This window comes from Rhincodon typus, chromosome 19, assembly GCF_021869965.1.
Source record: "Rhincodon typus isolate 14 chromosome 19, sRhiTyp1.1, whole genome shotgun sequence".
NCBI classification, from domain to species: domain Eukaryota; kingdom Metazoa; phylum Chordata; class Chondrichthyes; order Orectolobiformes; family Rhincodontidae; genus Rhincodon; species Rhincodon typus.
In genome coordinates, this window is record NC_063350.1 from 34,923,445 (window position 1) to 34,934,803 (window position 11,359).

The window sequence follows — 11,359 nt, forward strand, 5'->3', positions numbered from 1 at the left end:
GCTCCTTCACCTTGGTTTCAGTCCCTGATCCTACTGTGATAAGCCAATATTGTTAGGGATTTCTGTCTCACAAGGCTTACATAATTGGTATTGGTATAGCATAAATACACATACATTTATGATGGTGCCTAATAATTTCTTTAGGAAGTCACAAATTGCTGCAGAGACAGATTTTGTAGATAAGTAATTATACAAAGGTATGTAACCCTTTAGTTCAGCAGACAACCAATAGTAGTGGGATGGTAGAAAGTAATATGATAATAATAAGTAGTAATGTAGCTGCATTTGTTCATAATTCAAAGTTAGATACAAATGTAAGCTGTGAGGAGGACACCAAGAAGTTGCAAAAAACAAAACAGATGAAGTGAATGGGCAACAAGTGGCATATGCAATATAATATGAACAAGTGCAAGGATATTTATTTTATATCTAAGGACAGGAATGCAAATGTTTAAAATCCATGAAGTATGTTAAATATTGATGTGTGGAGAAACTTGTACAAGAAACATAAATATGTTAGCATGCAGTACAACAAGTAATTATGACAGCAAACAGCATATTTATAAAGGGACAGGAGTACAAGATTTAAAAAAATGTTGCAAAAATTTTAGAAAACATTTGTGAGACTACACCTGGAATACTGTGTGCAATTTTGGTCTCAAAATTTAAGGAAGGATTTATTTACATTGACATTTGGTGGATCGATTTCCAGCATTAGAGGGCTATGTGATAACGAGGGATGAGTAATTTGTGAGTATATTCTCTTGAATTTGAAGAGTGAGAGTTGATCTTATAGTTTTATCATGATTTCTACTCCTGGCACGTCATGATATCTGCCACTTCTGCAAGAAGGTGGTGCCCAGTAAAGATGCCACCAAACCTCTTTTGTCTTTACCTTGTCTAGGACCTGTCTGATGATCAGTGTTTGAGGATACAGCACAGATTTTACATAAGAGGCACCATCCTTAGTTAACAAGACAGTTTATTACCTGATAGCAATAAGTACAAATACATGTTAGGCATAATCACGAGGACTCTTGTATCTGTACAGTATACATATTTTCCTTAAAAAAGGTGAGTGAAGACCATGCTGTCTCTATCCACAGACTGTTTTTGACATCAACAGAGCTAGTGGAGCTTGAAGTAACATAAACATTAACTCTTTTAGAACCATTAACTGATACAATATCTTTTTTTAAACCTTGCTCCCTATGGTTAAGCTATGATACATTCATTTATATAACTACTTTGTAGTTACCAAAACACCATCATTTTTCTGATTTCACAAATGCAGACGATCTGGATAATTGCTGTGGTGATGCTACATTTGGAGTGATTTCCCAGAGAGTGGTGAGCCTGTGAAATTCTCAGCCACAGAAAGCAGTTGAGGCCAAAACATTGAAGGAGGAGTTGGATATAGTTCTTAGGGCTAAAGGCATCAAAGGGGATGGGAAGAAAGTGTGAAGAGGGTACTAAGTTGGATGAACAGCCGTGATCATATTGAATGGTGGAGCAGGCTTGAAAGGCTGAATGGCCAACTCCTACTCTTATGTTCCCTTCTATGTTCTCTCCGTTGTATGTTGCTTTAAAAAATTCAATAAGTGAATGAGCCAAGTACCCAAATGTTATCACATGACTACAGGCCACAGGCTTTCTGACTGCAGCTTTCATGTTACAGGCTCTGTCTGGAGATTACGTTGTGCTGCATATATTAGCTTAGCTATAAATAAATCCATCAGGGGTTTTCAGATAAAAGGAATCCATCTTTTTGTGTTAGGTTAAGATAATACATAAATATTATTGCACGATGTACAGTTGTGTTTTGCTTTCTTAAAATTAGGAAAAGAACAAAGAAGAAAGGAACTTTACAAACTTAAAGGTTAAGGGCAGCAGTAAACAAAATATAAAAATAACACAGAAATTCCCAAAGTATAGAAAACACTAGAAAACAAGCTTAGTTGTCAAATTGCAAGAACCTCCAGTTGGTGAGGTCCACGCAGACTATTTTAAATCCACACTGCTTCAAGGCTATTTCAAATTTGAATGGCTGTCAGGAATCAGCCTAATTTGAAACAACAATAACAGGATACAACCTGGAACAATGCAAAAGTAACGTAACAACCCCTCAATCCAGTTTCAAGTCAAAAAAAAAGGGAATACTAAGTAAAATGTCAAATGCACAGAAGGACTACGCAAAGCTAAACATAAAGTGAAAAGACAAAGCAAAAACGGAAAGTTGGATGCCATGAGTTGAAAAACCATTGATTTAGTGGATGAGTTCAAAAGCAAAGGAGGTAAACAATGTTTTATAGACTAGATAGTTGTACAATTATTTAAACAAGTTGCAAAGATATTGAAAGCAGCAAGGAACAAGGGATTTCTGAGTCAAAATCTTGAGCTTATTTGAAGATGACCAGAAAGATCTTGCAAAATTATGGAAAATCCTTGAAGACCAATTATATGAGAGTCAATTTTAGAACACATTGCTTACAATTGATGTCAATCAGGCAAAAATGACAGGAATCAATTAAAAAAAAAATACTCATGGCATGTGTGATTCACTGGCTGAGCCAGCATTTATTGCCCGTCCCTGTTTGCCCTTCAGAAGATGGTGGTGAGCTGCCTTCTTAGACTGCTGTAGTCCATGTGCTGCAGGTTGACCCACAATTCTACTGGGGAGGGTATTTCACTATTTTGACCCAGTGGCAGTGAAGAAATGGTAATATATTTCCAAGCCAGGTGGTTAGTGGATTGGAGGGGAACTTGCAGGTAGGCCGTATTCCCATGTATCTGCTGCCCTTGTCCTTCTAGATGGAAGTGGTCACAGGTTTGGAAGGTGCTATCTAAGGATCTTTGGTGAATTTTTGCAGTACATCTTGCAGATAGTACACACTGCTGTTACGGAATGTGGGTGGTGAAGGGAGTGAATGTTTGTGGGATGTGATACCAATCAAGTGGGCTGTTTTGTCCTGGATTGTGACAAGCTTCTTGGGTATTGTTGGAGCTGCACCCATCCAGACAAGTGGGGAATATTCCATCACACTTATGACTTGTACCTTCTAGATGATGGACAGGTTTTGGGGTGTCATAGCGTGAGTTACTTGCCGCAGTATTCTTAGCGTCTGACCTGGTCAGAATTTATTTGGCCAGTCCAGTTAAGTTTCTGGCCAATAGTAACCCGCAGAATGTTGATAGTGTGGGAATTCATGTCAGAAGGCAGTAGTTAGATTTTCTCTTATTGGAGATAGTCTTTGCCCAGCATTTGAGTAGTGTGAATATTACTTGCCACTTTTTTGCACAAACCAAATCATACATCCGTGGTTTAAACCATACTTTATTTACTCAGTGCAAGTTACTTTGAGTTTCCTGGAAGGTTTTGTTCCTTGAGCCTAATGAGATTTCTCACTATACCTTACCAAAACTGATCTCATCTGTCCTGAAGAAGGATCACAGGACCTGAAATGTTAACTGTTTTCGCTCCACAGATGCTGACAGACCTGCTGAGTATTTTTCCAGCAGTTTCTGTTTATGTTTCAGTATCTACATACTCTATCTCTAAAATGTCCTTTTTGTCTGATTCTAACCTAACTTTACCACATGCTGTTCCCAGAATGATTTGCCACTCTGTAGATATTGACCAAGGCATTCAGAAGCTGTCCTGCTCTGTGACGGAACAATGCAAAGACGTCAGAGAGGAAAAGATGATACCACGATTCTCCTACTGGGACTTGGAGATCCTGGTGGACAAAGCGGTGCAGAGGAGGAGAATCCTCTTCCTGGAGAACTGGAATGCCACCAGATCCTGGCACCCTGATCCAAGTTTGCCACTCAGGGCATTGTGGTCTTTATTGTGTAGACAAATGCTTCCCAGTGCCACAAGGTCCAGGACCTTCTCCACTCCACCTGGGTGAGTGACAAACTCTTCTGTCTGCACTTTCACATTCACTCTGTCTCTGCTGCAGCTGCTCCTACTAAAGCATATGTACTATCACTCTTATTGTTGCCTGCAACATCTTCCCTCATTTGCATTCACTGCCCGAACCTTCAACATCACGAACCCTGCATGCCCTCTGTGATGCCTATTCACTCTCTTGGAACAGCTCACCACCTTTCCACCACCTGTATCAGCTCTAACAGCCATGCCACTCACTTTCATCTCACTCAATCCCTCCCTTTCTCTCACTATTGGAGAAACCATGGCACAATAGGGCAGAAAGGGGCCAGCTGGAAGAATGCCAAATCATCACTTGGAATCATCCACTGCACTTTAGTCAGCATAAAAGTGACAAGCTTCAATTAAATACAGTCAACAACCCACAACTGAATGCAACATGCAAAGTCATCATTGAAGGTTGGTCTGACATGATGAAAGAGGTGCCAGATATGGTCAGATGATTTTTGAACTTCGAGAGTTAAGCTTGGTATCTCAAGAGGCATTATTCTCAAAGGAAAACACATACTTGTGTATGAAGCTGTCCACTGGGAGGTATTGTCATACTTCACCAAGGACATATGGACACACAGCAGGTGAGAAGACTGGTGTGTGATACTGTCTGTTGCCAGAAATTACTTGTGGCTTTGAAATGATAGTGAGGATGTGTGAAGTATGTTAGGATCGTCAACAGCAATGTGGGGAACCATCAGCCCCTTGTCAAAAATCTCCACCAATCTGTTTACTGTGAATTGAGACAACATTGTCTGAGTCATTGATTACTTGATCAAATTTACAATTATCAGACAGTTAAAGAACACCCCACAATGACATTGCAGGCACATTGATTGCCATTTTCACTCTGTTCAATACACCAAAATCATTGCTGACAATAGGATGTAACGTATGGGCAGACCTTTTCAGGAATGTGTGGGCTGTAATCACATTACACCAGGTCAAAGAGTGTCACTGAGGGAATGGTCTGTACTATAAAAATCACTTATACTGAAGTCAATAAACCTGGAGCTGGAAAAGCACAGTAGGTCAGACAACATCCAAGGAGTAGGGAAGTCAACATTTCAGGCCAAAACCATTTGTCAGGACTTTCGGCCCAAAACGCTGACAGAGAGATGGCTCTGCTCTGAATAGATTAGTTTAGCTTCAATTTAAGCAAATCCACACATCTCATTTGTGATGGGGGGCATTTAGCTAACTCAAGAATATTATTCTATCCAGAACAAACTCTGTTTAAACCTAGAAGAATGGAAGGTCTTCTGCTTGAGGACTCCAGACTTTGGTTCTAATCCAAGCATCTTTTCGCTGCTGGAGGATCTTTTATCTGATGTAAATGCTTTGTGGAGGATATTGTTCTTTTTGAACCTAGTTGTTGGTCCATTTCCTGATCTGGTGAATCCACAATCTCCTGTATTCCCTTATCAACGTACTTATCCCTGGTAACTCAGGTAGTTGACCCATAACGTTATTTGGGGAATACTTAATTATGTGAATGTCTATCATGGAAGAAAGCTGCTCTGTTAAAGTAAGGACTTTGTACCAGATATTCTAAGGAATCTCATGTAGGTTGCCACACTGCCAGGTGGGTAGAGGGTGGGGTGCTGCAGGTAGGATATCAGATAGCTAGGTAGTAGGGTGCCAGATAAATAGGGTGTCAACTGAGTAGGCTACCAGGTGGGTAGGGTGCCAAGGTACAAGGTGGCAAGGGGACCAGGTAAGCGATGCAGTGTATGTTGGGAAAAATCAGGCCTGAATGTGAAGGCAAGGAAGGACAATTCCTGGGTCTTAGTGGGTGGTATGTTGGGTCTGATGGCAAAGCAAAGGGGTGGTTGGTGTACAGCGGGCGAGACTGTGCAGCAGCAGAGGAGAGTGTGTTGGGTGGGAAGCAGGGGAAGTGGGGATTGTGTCCAGCGGCAGGGGAGAGGGTTCAGGTGCAGAGCAAGGGAAGGGAGAATGAGCCCAGTGCAGTAGAGTGGGGGAACTGCATCTGGACTCTGGAAAAGAGGGGTTGGATACAATGGTAGGACGGACATTGTCTAGAGCGGGGCAAGGCAGGTGTTTGGTGTTATGCACACTAAGGCAGAGAGTGTTGGTTTTGGCACCTGGGAAAGGGGTTAGGGTGCAGACCACATGATGGAGGTTATAGAGGAGCATCAGGTCAGGGTTTGAGTGTTTTCAGTAGACTGAAAGAGGTGTAGTTGAGTGAGGTATGTTTTGATTCAGTTCAGTAGTTACTCAGATTGATGATACGTGTAATAATCTATTTTCTTTCCCGAGTAACTAACAGCTTAGCTTCATCAGAGCCATATGAGTTCTCTGATTTAAATGGAGACTCTCAGAGGGTTACATTTGTTGGCAGATTGTCAAAGGAATATTCAATCTGCAGGGCAATTCCTTTGGAGTGTGCTACTGTAGGAATTCTGCAGCATCCTCATGCACGTCTCCCAACTATGCTGAAAAACCACTGATCATGACAAATTGCCTGACTTTGTGCATATTCAACAATGCAAAGCAAGGCAGAAGTACTGTGATCATTTACTATCCGGCTGAGGCAAGGTGCAAAAGAGCAAGACAGCGATGCTATGAGCATCAAAGGAGGCATAAAGCGATGCCTACCAAGACAGCAAGTGAGGTGCCCTGATCTGCACCCTGGTCAAATCCTTGATCTAGGTGCCTGTCCCTATGTTAAAAGTATCTTGTCAGTAGTATTGCAATGAGAGTTGCTGGAGTTCTTCAAAGTGCAGCATTGAAGTGAATAACTATATTGCAAGTTGGTGGGAAATGTGCCATGATGATGTGGTGAGACTGGAATGTGTCAATTGCTGAGGTCCAGGAAAGGGTGCCTGCATGCAGTCGCTATTCATAAAGTGTGTTTCAAGATGTAGGTGCTTGGTGTCCAAGATGGTGAGGTGGAGGAGCAAGTGGTGACCTGGAATCACCATGTGCGTGCTCTGACTTTCATGTTAAAGGGAATTCTCACCATCTAGTCTCTCTCCAGTGGATATAAGAATGGGAAACTGTACATATGTGAAATTAAAAAATAAAATAAACATAAATAATTTATGTATGGTAATTCTTTCAAATTGGCTCTTGCCAGTCCCTAGCAATAATTTTGTCTTGCCATTCAATGCTAGGATGGAAAATAAGATATTTTGCTCTTAATGTCAAGAAACTGGCCATCTCCTGCAATTTTCCCCACTTTCTCCCCATTGCCCATAGCCTGCAGTGCCTGGGAAAATTCTACCCTGTGTGTAGCAGTGTTTCACTCAATAAACTGAAAACATAAGAATTTTCCTGAGGTGAATTTCATAAACAATAATCACAAATCCAATCTAATCGTTCTTGTCCTGCTCCAGGATTGGTATTGAAACATTTGAGAAAATCAATTTTGCATCTTTACAAATGCAGAGCAAATTGCACACCATAATAAGAATTTCAGTCACACTATCTGAGCAGCATTCAACTTTCCAATCATTACATGTACAGAACAAGATTTTTTTGATAGATTCAGATCTGCTGCACGCTTGCTGAGCTATCAGAGAATCTTAGGTTCCATCTTTATTCTGGGATTGCAGCAGCATAACTAGTGGACAGTAGGAGATGCATTGTTTACCATTTGAAGTTCACTAAACAGAAGATATTGTGGGATAAGGGGTAAGTGGGGTGTTAGGGGTAGGACTTGATAGAACGATTTTATTATCTTCAATAGTTCCAAGCCTTCTGTCACCATAGCTCCAATGATGGCAAGCATTGATTCCTATATGATTTTAAGGACATGGTCCCTCACTGCTGCATGTTATGTTGTACCATCATTTCCTGTAAGAAAGAGGGAAGTGTGTCAGAGAGTATCTTGCATTGCATATGGGTGATGTAGTTGTCATGCTTGAATAGGTGGCAGCGAGTGCGAGCTGTGAGTTGTGGAAATGAGACCTACAGTAGTAAGCACATGAGGGTTAGGGCAATGAGTATGAGCTATAGGCTCTGGTTGGTAGGGCTGCTGATAGTTGAGTAATGGGGGATACGGTTCATGCTGTACTCTGTGAGGCCAGTGCTGAAACTGGAGTTGTATATCAATTAAGATTGAAGAATCGCCTATTAGAGGCTGAGATGTAAAAAAAAATTCTTGAAGAGAATTGAGAGTTTTTGGAATTCCATTCCTTATAGGGAATTAGAATTTGAATCTTTAAACATTTTAAAATACAGAGGTAGATAGATGTTGGTTACCAAGGGAATAAAAGATTATTGGGAATATGCAGAAATGCATAGTTGAGGTTTAAATCAGATTAGTCACTATCTTATTGAATGGCTTAGAAGGACTGAGTTGTTTACTCATACGTTTGTACGTCTGTTAGATAGATTTATTGTCCATGACCATTCCTGTGAGATTTGAGCTTCTTGTGCCACTGCAGCCAGAACTGAACATCTAGCATTAACTGCAATGGCTATTTGCTCCGACTACCTTGCACTGATTTTCTGAGGACCTCCTGTAGATATACCATCTCTCTACTTCTATTTATCAATATCAAGTGTAGCATCGGAGAACCCATGAAAATGCTGTCTCCCCTGTTATACCTTCATTCAATCTTCTTCCTGTTCAAGCACTCTTGCATAAATTATTCCAGCAACTGTTCCAGCTAGGATTCAATTCTCCTCTAAGAGGTATAGACCAGCTTTAAGCAGCTCATCATTAGGTAAGTACACAAACTTGGATCTTCAACCTTCCTTCCACTACCACTTCAGAGCCCTGTTAAAGTTTGCAGATGCTGAATAGCATGTTTATTTTATTGTTTGCATAGGGTTTCCATGAGAATTAGAAGGATGCAGGTATGGGGATCAACCTGTATCGGGAAGAACAGGTAATGATTGATATCATGACCTGATCCCTGTGCCCATTTTCAGGACTATCAAATACTTTCTTAAATTTAGATTGCTATGATCTCATCCTGTAATTCAACTTTTAATTAATTTATCTGTTACATAACATTATTTTTTCCTACCGATTTCAGCAACATCAGTCAGTATTTTTAACGTGCTAACATATTCAGATATTATCTGATGGAGAAACGAAAACCTCAGATCAGTCAAAGTTCAAGTTTCATTAATAATGGGGCTTTTTGCGGCACAAGTGAGATAATTTGATAGTTCACGAGCATTTTCTACTGGTACTTTAAATAACATACTGATGAAGGTTAATTCTGATTGGGCTCACGTAATGCCAGGGGGTTTGGTAGTCACTATGTGGCCTTGGATCAGTTGCATTATTGTCAAGTGAAGGGTTATTTTACATCAATACCATAACATTATTTGAACAATGACAGGCTTGAGAATTGTCCTGCCAACATCTTATGACAAAAATGCGCAACAACCAAGAAATATTTCAGCATACACAAACAAGGGAAATGGTTGATACTTTGATGCCAATATTTCCAATTTATCAACAAAAACAACAGTGTCATGTAAATAACCTGCTAATTTGATCATAACAAGTTTCTCATCTGGAAGCAGTCATACTGTGTTCTCGTTATTTTGAACCAGTAAAATGTCACTCCATTGCATCAGAGATTGTTGTATCTTTAATTGGCATATAATTTGTATGGATTTCAAAATAAAACTGCAACGTTAGTACTTCACTGAAATGTCTGCTTGTTTACATGAATCTTTATTTAAGAAATAATCCTACATAGAAAAAAAATTACATTCAAATTTTTTGGTTAAATTCAAAATGTTTGTTGAATGGGCATTCCAGTTTACTGCATTGTACAAGCTGCTGTTAATGATGAATTATGCTGCCCCAAAAAATCATTAAGCACTAGAGGCAAAATCTTCTTTTTTTTTTGTCGTGAGCAAGATAGAGTTCCACGTGATGGTCAGAGAAACATTGAATTCAAGTATTGCCAAGTGGCAAGATTCAATTCTGCCCTGCTATAGGGGATGGTGTTTATTGTAAGGATTTTAATAGGTCATACAGGACAGTTGGAGTCATGGAACAGCCATACAAAAGATTACCAAGAGGAATTGAAAGGTCATTGAATATGTAAGCATGTGAAGGCAAAAGAAGGCAGACTCCAGGATAGAAGTGATGATTTTGTTACACTGCAGGAAAGGCAACTGAAGTACATGAGTTCGGTGTAGTTGGAGCTATCATGGAAGTTTTAGAACAGTTGTATCTGTGTAGTTAGGGCTCAGGGAAGTCCTACCAGAAAGGGAAGCAATTCCCAACTGGAAATGAGCTGCTAATCTACATTGCTGAAAAGGCAACAGAACTACTCTGAGTCAGTGGAGTTGATGCCACATTGAGAAGTCAAGAGCAGTTGGATATCCCATGTTTTTTAGAATTCAGACCAAGATACAGAAGTTAGAAGACAGATAAGCGTTGGAGACAGAGCTTATGAAATTCTTGTAAGTTGTATTAGCTCACAAGGAGCTGAGTACCCTTAATATGTCAGTATAGCTGAGAGCATAGGTTGAAAAGCCACAAACAGGGCCTGTTTAATGCAACTGAGCAAGACTGGAGCTCAGGGAAAAACAAAAACATAGGAGAAATCTAGCTCAGTGATCCTAGTTGTTGATGAAAAGTTGGTGATGTGCTTGTGAATAAGTACCGGACAGTAGATTTGGAGTCAGCAGATCATGGATTGAGAAAAGGAATGTGATCATCGAGAACAGAAATAGTCATTGGGGCAGTCTGTGAAGAAATGACTCTTGAGAGGGAATTTCAAGGCCAGATCAGCAAAACACAAGAATTGTAACTCCTTGTGAAGTTTAAAGAGATTTGATGAACTATTATGTCTGGAAGGGTAGAGGTGGGGGCTGGGTGCGAGGATATGTGTGGAGGAATCTGTCTTGAGCATGTTTGCTGTTTATATGTGTTGTGGGATGGTCAATCATAGGATATTACCCGTGTTTACTACATGTTTTGTTTGGATGTCAGACATAAGTTGTATTGTTGAATTCATTACTTTATTGGGATCGGTTTAGCTCAGTTGGTCGAATGGTTGGTCTGTGATACAGATAATATTAACAATGTGTGTTCAATTCCTAAAACTGGCTGAGGTTACTATGAAGGATTCACCTTCTCAATCTCTCCCAATACTTGAGGGGTGCTGAGGAAAAATGATAAAGATCTCCTGGTCCTTTAATCAAACAAATGAGACTGGGAAGTTTCTTTAAAACCCTTTTTCACAACATCACAAAAGCTTTATGGCCAATAAATACTTTTTGAAAAATATTTGATGTTACAATGTAGGATACATGGCAGGCAAGTTTTACAGAGCAAAATCCCATGAATGCAAAATAAATAATGACCTGATCTTCTGTTTTAGTGATGTTGGTTAAGGAATAAACATTAATCACAATATTACAAAGAACTCTCCTGCTTTTACTTGAAACAGTGTCTCGGAATCTTTTATACCT